Source organism: Planococcus citri, chromosome 1, assembly GCF_950023065.1.
Source record: "Planococcus citri chromosome 1, ihPlaCitr1.1, whole genome shotgun sequence".
NCBI lineage: Eukaryota > Metazoa > Arthropoda > Insecta > Hemiptera > Pseudococcidae > Planococcus > Planococcus citri.
In genome coordinates, this window is record NC_088677.1 from 2,693,097 (window position 1) to 2,704,701 (window position 11,605).

Consider the following 11,605-nt stretch of genomic DNA (forward strand, 5'->3'; position numbering starts at 1 on the left):
GATTGCAGGCTACAGTCCTTATTTCAATTGCAAATAGGAGCCTGTTTTGCTAAAATTGTAAAACTAGGTAAGGTAGTTGAATTTATTTTGTTTTTGTTGCTGCGATGATTCGCTAGGTGTACTAGCTGGCGGTGTTGGTAGGTTGGTACGAGTACTTTCATTCGTTTTGTATATTTAGGTATAAAATGGTTGGTTTTTCTTTTTGAAATCTAATGTTGACCTAAAGGTGAAAGTCTTTAAATGTAAGATCAGATCGATAACATGATGATATCGTTTAATTTTTCGTTTATTCGAGTATAGAGTTTATTTACTTTGACACAACGTGAGACCGTACTCTGGTCTCTGTGGGGATGTTCAGGGCTGACGACAAATTGTTCGGTGAAAGTTTTTCTCTTTTTTTTAACCATTTAATTGATGCACACTGCAGCGGCGCCGTGCTCGTTGCCCAGTTTAATATGCTGACGACGGACGAGACCTTGAGAGCATTATTATCATAGGAGTACATTTCCAGTTTTAATGACGCTTTCTGACAGCCCGCTTCTTAATGGTCGGTGTGATTTAGAAGAATTCACGCGACAACAACCGGTGAATTCCAGAGAAGGCGATTAGAATCGATTGAATACATTTTTTGATTCAATTTGAACTGAAATAGTGGATTATGAAATTGAAGATCTGAGAGTTGAGATTCCCCCCCCCCCCCTCCTTACTACTAAAGTAGTAACCTATGATGAGAAAATAATTCCCTATTTTTTATTTTTTTCCATTTTCAAAAAACTCGGGCTGCAGTGGGCCCCTCAATTTTCAAAAATTTTTTAAAATACAAATTCTCTATAAAACTTGAAAATTTTAAAATTTTGATTTCTATGATCTCTAAAAAGTCTCTTTTGAGTAAAATAAACTCTCAGGACGATTTTAGCCCACTCTCTTGAAAACTAAGTTGACCTCCTAGAATAGCTCTTTGTATTTTATACATAGGTATGAGAAATCTTAAAATTAGTTGATTTTGGTCTTTACTCAAATACTCATACGTTGATGCAAATTGTTCACTCGCATACTTGCAATGAATTGTAACAAAGCACGAGCCCACTCTCCCCCTTAATTATTTAATGGTCCTTTTGAGAAAGAGTTTTTTTTTAAAATGATCATTAGCACAAATTGAATTTTTAAAAAATTTGTACAAGAAAAATAACGAGCAGATTAAATCCGGGTTATTTAAAATTCAGCAGCTTCTGGGAACGAATTTTGGATTTTACTCATCATTCAGAGTCGTAGCGAATGCTTCCTTATTGAAGGAGGAGGAAGGCAGATGACCAGAAATCCCCAATTATGTATCACGAACTTCCCAACTGGCCCCCCGTTGACAAAAAAAAGTTCTCAAGTTGATGTTTTTTAGAGTAGGAGGGGGGTGGAATTGAAGATTTTGTGGAGTAAAACGGTGAATTTTTAAAATAAAATAAGAGATAAAAATGTAATTTTTTTGTTAGTGATTTTTTCAAAAGAAATTCCGATAGATACCATGATCAGCTTATGGTAATTTTCAATTAGTGGGGAGGGGGAGTCAACTTGACAAATTATATGACACTTTCTGCAGTTTTGCCAAATCATCATTCAATTTTGAGAATTTCCGATTAATTCCTCGTATTTTTCAATACCTCATCTAACGTAAGCAATTAAGCATTCTGTGCAGAATTTAACCCAAATGAAGCATTTTCTCAAATTTTGGTCGTTTTCCGGTGGTCCATCAATTTTTGATATTTCTGAGTAATTTTCACAATCAATTTTACAACTTTTATACATACTTTATTGGTGAACATTCATTTCTAGCTCTATATCAAACGTCGATATCGTCAGAATTTTTACTTTGGCTTTCGACCATTATTATTTTATATACCTAATACATATTATTATATCTGTTGATTGATCAATAATTTTATAACTAATTAATCCACCTCAATTTTTCTTTGTTTCAGGTGAGTACAAATTTCCTTCCAAAACTGATAGAATATGAACTCGCGTATGAGAATAAGTTGTAAGTACCTACCTAATTTTGATAATTATTCTTATGAGAAAAAATACGTACGTAAGTCACTTCAAACCTGTGACCTTTTATTTTCAATTGCAAATCAAAAAAGAAATTAATCTCGGAATTTGAAAACAGCTGAAATAATTATCCATCGATGAATTTAGGTGATCTGACTTAACGAATAGGAATTTGGAAACAGTAGATCAAATTTTTGAGTCCACAAACGAGTTTTATTTTGATTGCATTCTTAAAAAATCAAACTTGGGTCAAAAATGGAAAAAAATTAAAATTTTACTAAATACATAGACCAAGAAAGCTAAAATTTGGCGTGTGTACTGTTTCCGACCCTCTAAATCGATTGGAAACGTGTCGAACCATTTCGAGTGGTAGTTCTGGAGCACCCTAGAAGACGTTTGAAAATTGTTTTCCACAACGTTTTACCCAATTGAGTTGTTTGAAATGGAATTTACTTAGTGCCTCATTTTTAATATAGGTACTGAGTCGATTGGAAGTGGTTTCAGCCTGTTCAGGAACCTTCGGGTGTCAAAAACGTAGTGAAAAAATGAAAAAATTCAGACGCGTAACAAAAACTTTCAAATTATTGAAAAAAATTGATTGAAATTAAAAAATTCTTTATACACAAATTTTCTCCCAATTTCAATTTTTTTCAGAACTTTCCTATGAAAAATTTGATTTTGATATTTTTGTGTGGGGGGGGGGGGAGGGTTGAGTAGAGAGCTTTCTAAAAATTTAGTGAAAAATTAGGCATTTTTTCAAAAAAAAAAAAAAAATGCTGTTAGATACCATGAACGAACTCCCTGGTACAAACGATTTCATAACCTGGTGTTTTTTTCGCCACTCCGTAGAAACAATCTACACCCACTGAACGACTGTGCGGAAAATTTAATTAATTTTCACCGACCATGCATATTATGAGGTATCGCCAAATCAACCCACGTGCGCTGTGATCCACAGTTGGCGAAGCGAAACGGTTGTCGTCATATGCCGAAGAAGACGATGACCCGTGTGGTAGATTTTCAAAAAAGGAGCGTTGTTATTCGCCTGCTCTGCTCTGCTTCAGCTAGCGTCATTTTACATAAATCTTAATCGAAAACGCCAATGATCCGGTCTAGATCGTCGGCGTACATGACGTCATATACCATATAGGTGCATTCGTCGCATCCCGGTCTCGGTCTTCGATGGAAAAAAATTCAGACGTGGATGGTAGATGGGAAAAGGACGTAAGAAATGTCACACCTACCATAGTCGAGTGTCGGGTAGTTTTTTTTTCTATTTTTTTAAATGTAAGCAAGTGGGATTAGTGTACGGAAACGAGATAGTGTACTCGGTGGGCGAAACATGAAAAAATTATAAGTCGTCCTATTGACCGCAGGCTATTTGGCCGGCGTCCATAGTCGACGAATCGCCTTCGCGGTATTTGCAGTCATCCGATCGAATCGGACTGAATCGATCAATTAGAGATGTCCGTGTACTTATTGAAACGAGTATTAAATCGAGCTTCTTGTTACCGATGTAAAGAAGGGGTCTTTATAGCCAAGACCGGTGTATTCTGACAATAAATTGTATAAATCTTTACATACAGTGCTCATTTTTCAAAATCTAGGTTCAAATGATTCATTATCACTCCATCTGTTCATCAGTTTGTCCTTATACTGTTTAGAGATGACTAGGTGTAGAGATTTAATAATACGAGAATGTCAACTTGGTGATCGTGAATATCCATCGTCAATATTCACTTCGGTAGTCCAACTTGGTTGGTTAAATGTTGAAAATTTACTGAAAAATCGAAAGGAAGAGGATGATTGGGGGAGGAGGAAGATTTTTATAGTTGAGTCCGAATTGGTCAAAAAAGGCTCTAGTCACAATCTCTGTAAAAATCTGGCAATTCATGTCAAGTTTGTTCAGATTTAGGTTCAAGTGCTCAGATTTTACGCAGCATTTTTTTATATGTATTTTTTAAAATCTGGTTTCCTTATGTTAGGAAAGATGAAAATTCGCTATTATTGGCTTCCTAATCCCCCTCTTGTAGCAGGTGAGCAGTTTTCTTTCAGTAATTGAAATTTCTCGTCAAAATGCCCAACTTTGGAGTCTGATAGCACGGAATTGCAAAAACTGAAAAAAATTGTGTATATGGTATGTTGTCTGTTATAGTAAGTAGATACGTAAGTATGCATTATGTAACTGAAAATAGCTTCAAAAACATTTGTCAAAAATTTCAAACGTTCAAGGTTGAGATTTTTTTAAATGTTTAATTTTCGAAAGCTGGCCAAATTTAGGAGCTGTATAATTTGAAAATGTGAAAATTCGAAAAACTCCAGGATGCGTACACTTTCATGATTATTTACAACTATGAACTTTTCATGATGGGATTTGCAAGATCTGGAGGGGAAGGGGTTGTACAAAATCCGAAGATTTTGGTAAAAATATAAAATTAAAATATTGTATGACATATTATTATTGCATGCAATTTCGATTGCGCTAAATACGAATATTGGTTCATTTTTTTGATTTAACTTTTCAATGGCCCTCATTAGTCGCCTTATTCATCGCCCAAATTTTCTGAAGATTGAAAAAATGTCAGAAAATGGTAATTTTAAAGTTTCCCTTTCGTCAGGGGAATACTTAAGCCTGATGAAATAATTATAAAGTACAATAAAAAATCTGAAGTTTTCCTTTCTGGGGTCACTTTTAGGCATATGTAGGTATCTCAAGTTAAACATTTGATTTTCAGGGAGGGAAATGGGGAAAAAATTGAAAGTTTTCAATTTGGCGAATGAAGCATCAAAGTAAATGTTTTTCGACCTCCCAAATCCATTTCTCTGTGTTTATTTTAGCTGTAAATCCAAACGTTGACCCTCGGGGATGAAGGCTAGGAGCAAAATTTAAATATATCTAACGAACCCAAATTCATCTAAATTAATTTTTTTTCTGGTCCTTGAAATCCATTTTAGAAATTATTTAATTTAGTTTCCTTTTCACGCTGTGAAGAAGAATGGTAGGACTTATAGCTACCGCCGCCGGTGAGCTCACCAGCGCATCGCGTTTTTCACTGTCAGTAGGGTGCCATCTAACACTCGTGTAAGGTATTTAAAAAAATCAAAATATTTACCTACCCTACAAGCTAATTTGCATATTTTTGTCATTAGTCTGATTCAGGTGAGAAAATGGTCTGAATTCGCACATAATGTGTGTATAGACAAAAAAAAAACTGTCTGAAAACACAGAAATGTAAGCTCCGGATATGTAAGATTGTTGACAAATGAAATATCAAACATAGATATTCATTTTATTCAGAGAAATTTGCTTAGGTATTATTAGCCAATTAATTTTCTTTTTTTCAATTTCCCAAAACAAAAGAACTAATTTGTGCATCATAAAGTTTGTTTACACCTAATAAAATTGGGTAGGTACACCCTATTTTGACAGTACTTTGGCTGTTGAAATCAGGTACGGGTAGGTATACTCAATTTTGTTAGGTACCTATTAAACAAACTTTATGATGCACAATTTAGTTCTTTTGTTTTGGGATATTAAAAAAAAGAAAATTTATTGGCTAATAATAAGCAAATTTCTCTGAATAAAATGTAAGTATATCTACTCGTATGTTTGGTATTTCATTTGTCAACAGGAGACAACCAAACAACATTTTTGCTTCCTGAAGTATGTAAAATCTTAGAGCATGTAGCTATACGTACTAATGCTCTAAGGGTAAAATTGAGGTTTTGTTCATGGATCCAAATCTTTCAAAGAATGAAAAAATCTGATTGGCTAATGCTTTGTTTATACCTAATGAAATTTTTCTGAAGCGAAGTTCGTTCCTTCCTAGAGTACATTCATAGAACAAGACTTTCCCTGGAAAGGATAAATGCCAATATGGTTATTAAAAAACAATGTTCATGATTGTACTGTAAACTGATAGAAAAACATCCTTGGTTTTATTATTGTTATATATTTTTTACTAAAGAATAGTCAAAGTTATTATAATTTTTTAATTTTTATTTGTAGAATGAGTAAAATAAACCAACCCCCACGAAAATCCATCCGATAACACTAGTTTTTGCACAATCCGCGCTTGCCCAAAGTTCACAGTTTTCATCAAAAATCGCTACTGATAATAACAGAGGTAGAGAATACCCTTACTCCACATTTCAATTGGTTCCATCTGTGGTAATGACGTGTTTGTTGGTGATATTGTGGTTGGACTTTGAGGTGATGACATGGCGGTTGTTTGGGGTTTGGTTACGGTTTTGTGTTATTTGCATACAAGCTTAGCCTTGGATAGCAGAGGTAGTGAGTATCTGAAACTGTAATTTCAATCGATTCTGCCCTTGATGGTGACGTGGTGGTGGTGGTGGTGGTGGTGGTTGGAGGTGGTGGTGCCGGGCCACCTGACATTGAATTGCAGAGATTTGTATCACAAAGTTTGCACTCTCCTCCTAAATTTTCTTCTCGAATTCGTCTGCAATAGAGGCTATCCATAAGAACATGAGAATCGGGTAAGAAAACCAACTTTCGTTCTATAGCATATGCGCCAGCTGAAAAGGCAAACATTTACATTAGGTAATAGCTTATAAAATTTTGTTTGTTGTAGATTATTTTACTCCTTTTAGCCTACATTTTAATGATTCATATTTTCTTTCCTGTTTATTAAATGCTAAAAAATAAAGAGCAGAAACGTTTCTATTGAGAATGGAATCACAAAAGGCCAAATGAAGGTATCTATTACGTTGAAAGACAATCATTGTGGCAACTGCGCAATTTTTTGGTGAACCTCAAATCTCAATAACAAAAACAGTTGGCAGTTGCATTGTGGCGGTTTTGCTATGCAAAAAGTTTAAATTTTTTGGGAGACTTGAAAAAGTGGATGATATGTTTTACAGAATATTAAGGTGGGTAATTTTCTTTATGTAAATGTGTTCAAAAATTCTATAAAAACGATCAAAACTGTTTTAACGCTTCGCTTCATGGAATAATAGAACTCCACTCATTTTTTAAGTTTTGTATTTTACTGCCTACCTTTCTCTGGTTTCCTGGTGTATAAGCATTTAGCATATCCGTGCCCCTCCGTGAGTGAGAAAAAGTCAGCTCCGGATTCTTTAGTGGTTTTTTCATTTACGTTTACACAGTTTGGATCTGGACTTCGGGTATCATGTTTACACTTGTAACATTCTATAGGTTTTCCTACATTAAAAAATTGTCAATTAGAACATGATTGATTTTTACGCGAACAACCTTAGGCGTACGTATATTAATTCGCTCACAATGTACATATTGTTGCTTTTCATCAAATGGGTAGGTACATAAGTAAAATTCTTACCTATTGAGTCACCAATAAACGCCAAAACATAGTGGGTAATGGCCAAAATAAACGTGAAAATTAAAACAAAACTGTAATTACTCATTGTTAGGCTATCACTGTTCTTTAAGAAATCTGAATCTAGTTATATGATTTTTGCTATCGAGGATTGTTGAGTTCTCAATTTCACTTGTAGAATGAAGCAGTCTACTCAACCTTTGCTGTATTTAAATGTTAGTATTTCATAAATTCTATAAATTACCCAAGAGCAAAAAAAAACTTACAACATTTTAACAAAGAAAAAAGTACAACATAGATACTGAACTGAACACATACTTGATAGGAAAAAAGAATACGTTCAGTAAAATGAACCAATCAAAAAAAAAACGATGAGAAATCATTTATTACGAGACTTAATGTAGAAACACAAATCATTCAAAACCATATTGCCCCAGAATAGGAAACTTCTTATTGATGACGTCATAGCACTTGGTACATCCCACTGTTTTTTTTCCATTTTAATTTCAAAATTTTTGGTTACGTATAGGTACGTACCTCTACCTACATGGGAGAAATTCTGTTTTTCAACTTTTTAGTGAAAATTAGCAAATTTATACGTAAATTTTACGTGAAGAGGACTTTGGTTGAATAAAATTGAATTTTTCATCGAATGGTTTAATGATGTGTTGTTTTCGTGCAGAATTCGCGATTTTATGAAGTATTCTGATTCACTTTTTGGTAGGTATGTATGTTTGTATGTAAGTACACTTTGAATTAAATTAATTCCTGAAAATCCACGTCTCCATGATTCGTGGGTACTTCGTCAGTGAAAATTTTCAATGTCTTTATGATTTATGCTTTTTTTGAGGATAATCAATCACCTTCACCTACGAAGCCTCCATGATTCATGGGTACTTCGTAAGTCAACCTTCGACCAGTGCTCCCCCTGCACAAATGAGTACCTATCCTGCCAATAACGAAAGAAAAAATATTAAAATTCTTCCAAATTGACCTAGACAGCTGAAATTAGTTATTATTGACTCCCCAAATCGACTGGAAGCGGGTTTTAACTGTTTTGAGCCGTTCTGAAGCCTCCAGCAGATTTTTGAAAGTTGAAATTTCCTCAAAATTTTGCTCAATGAAGTTCCAAAGCTAAAATTTACTTCATGTCTGTTCTAATCTCAACAGGCTTAGTTGACTAAAAATGATTCCAAGCTGTTTAAGAGCCACCGGCCCACCGCCAATATTTTGCAAATTCCAGATTTTCGAAAAAAATCCCATTTAAAACCGTCACAATTTACTTTAGCGTCTATAAATGAATCGGTGGGAACGGAAAGGGGCCAAGTCCATTTTCGCATTTTTCAGGAATAACAAAAAACTGATTTATTTGAAAATCAAAAATTTTTGGTAAACATGCTTAAGGTCATTGAAAGAGGACCCCAAGACACAATTTTTAGCTCTGTTTAGAAAAAAAAATATTCACGTGCGCCGGCGCTGTTGCTGCCTAAACAAATGGGACTTAGACCCTTTCTGCACCCAATCGACAAAATTTCTTTTGAAATTGCTCGGGCACGAATGGGGCTTGATTCTACATCTAAGTACATCATTTAGACTGCTATCTCGTTTAAATTGACCAAAAACCCCTCGAGTTCTAAGACTTTTTGCCGAAGTTGTTAATTTTTTCATCATTTTTCAGTTCAGAGATTAACTTAAATTTCAAAAAATGGTCTTCTCAAAAATGTTAGTTATTTTTCATGTCATATGGACTTGCATTCTGGGGAGGAAACAAAACCCTTCTAGATAGGATATTCCTTATCCAAAAAAGAATTATTAGGACAATGTTCAATTTAGCCCCTACCCAATCCTGTAGACAAACCTTCATTGATGAAAAAATTGTTACAACACCATCCCTATATATACTACAGGTATCACTGATGATAAAAAAAAATATTATTCAGCCTTCAGTACTGACCCACACTTATAATACTAGAGGGGTAAACTCAATCTTTGCTGATCAAATGAGTACTAAAGTGAACAGGGAAGGAATAGATACTATGGCAGTCAAAATCTTTAATAGTCTCCCTCCACAAATCAGAGATATTCATAATACAAAGCTATTTAAAAAAGCTCTTCATAAATGGCTACTAAAAAGGTCATTTTATGATGTAGATGAGTTCCTAAACTCTAACCCTATTTAATTAGTTAAGTATATGTATCCATTACTTTATCTTATTGTTTTGTTTCTATCCGTTTCATTTTATTGTATTTTTAATGTTGTAGAGTAGCTCAATAGGCAATACCGTGTAATAATATTGTAACATGACTTGTAAATGCCGCTTGCGGTCTCTTACAGCAATAAATTATTTGAATATTTGAATATTTATACAAAAAAGTCATAAATGCGGATCCGCCCTTTTTCTGCGCCCAAATACCACTTTCCCGGCAGTTTTGCGGAAATCTGACATCACCAGTCGATCCGCCGTACTTTGAAACCCCTATATCCGTGAACAATTTTTTTTCCAAAAATGTGACTTGTTACCTTTCCGTTCCCACCGATTCAAATACAGTTGGTGCTTTTTAGTGACTATTTTTGACGAATTACACATCATTTTTCGAAAATCGGTTTTCCGGCGATTTCATCATCGAGAATGTGAAAAATATGCGTACCTTACCTACCTACAGTGTTTTAGACTGACAGAAATCGATTTTGAAAAATTGACGTGTAATTGGTTAAACGGATCACTGACATGCAGTTGAACGCGTTTATGAAGGCTAAAGTTTATTTTGGACGGCTTCTATGACACTTTTTGAACATCTGGAATTTCCAAAATATGGCTGATTGGCTGGAGGCGCCAGAACGCTTCAGAACATCCTCCAGTCAACTTGGCGAGTTATAATTATAGAGTATAAATGAAGTTTTTACTTATCCAACTTCATTGGCTAAAATTTTGCAAAAATTTCAACTTTCAAAAATGTGCTCGAGGCTTCAGAACTGCTCAAAACCGTTTGAAATCGATTCCAATCGTTTCGGGTCATTGAAAATATATCATATATTTTACCGAATTTCAGCAATATGGTTACTTTGGTAAAATTTTGAAATCTTGCCCATAGCGTACACTTTCATGATTATTTACAACTTTGAATTTTTCATAATGGGATTCGCAAGATCTGGAGGGGAGGGGGTTGTACATACAAAATCCAAAGATTTTGGTTTGTAAAAATGTAAAAAAAAATTAAAATATTGTATGACATATTAATTGTTTTTTGCGTTTTCGATTGCGCTGAATACGAATACTATTAGTGGTTTTTTTTATTGGACTATTCAATGGCCCTCATTAGTCGCCTTATTCGTCGCCCAAATTTTCTGAAAATTGAAAAAATAGCGTGACATATGGTCTACTTATTAGGTTATTAGGAGCGTTGAATGCGAATGTAGACGTATTTTTCTGATTCGGACCTGCTAATGCTTCCATCTGCCCCAAAAACTTCCCAAAAGTTGAAGAAATTGTATAAAAATTACGTAATGGTTTGTGAAAAATTGGTTTCCTCGCGATTTTTTGAAACTGATAATCGTTTGTATGTAGCCTCTTCAACTTGCAAATCAGGCAAAAAGTCATAATAGGTAGATACTTAGGTGATTTTGTTCATTTTTTAAAGTCGGTCCTACTGTCTCCCTCATGGTCGAAATTGGATTATTACATACCTAAATTAGGTACATACTTACTTAGTACTTACCCTGTTTATTAATAATCTACCTCAACACATGTTATTTGAACATGACGTACCATATATATTTTCGTTTGTTATTTTTGAATGCAGCATCACAAGCGACATGTGACCAGAGAAAACACTTTTTGCAACAAATCCAATCTTGCCCTTTGTTATCTGTCAAATACATATAAGCGATCAAAAAATTGACAGAAATACTTATTAAAAAATCTTGTCCACAAAAAATTATCGCATAGGAATATCACTGCAAAAATTAGGTGTGTGATATTAGAACATGGGGTAGTAAATATTTGGAATTTGTAAACGTTTGAAAAATTTGATATGAATACATACTTCGAAAAAATCAGTAATTACATGATCGGAAAACACCTTCGATTGTCTTCTGATTTATGCAAACAAAGTAAGTACATCAAATTTCATATATTGCAGAGCAAAATCAAAAAACCGCAGAAAAATCATCACCAAATGAATGTTGATAGTGATCACTGATCAGTTATGAGTTATAACTATGACGATTTCAAAGCAAATTTTCAAAT

The 11,605-nt window shown here is 34.2% G+C and overlaps 1 protein-coding gene and 1 long non-coding RNA gene across 3 annotated transcripts in view; one reads left to right on the forward strand and one right to left on the reverse strand.

Moving 5' to 3' along the window:
- Positions 1-11,605, forward strand: part of LOC135844758 (uncharacterized) — a 126,865-nt gene that overhangs the window by 55,297 nt on the left and 59,963 nt on the right. The window lies entirely within an intron of this gene.
- On the reverse strand, positions 5,974-7,734 carry LOC135844723 (uncharacterized). Its single transcript, XR_010558621.1, has 3 exons — positions 7,362-7,734; positions 7,061-7,225; positions 5,974-6,579 (listed from the first exon to the last, which is right to left on the reverse strand). It is a non-coding gene; the product is annotated as an uncharacterized LOC135844723 (long non-coding RNA).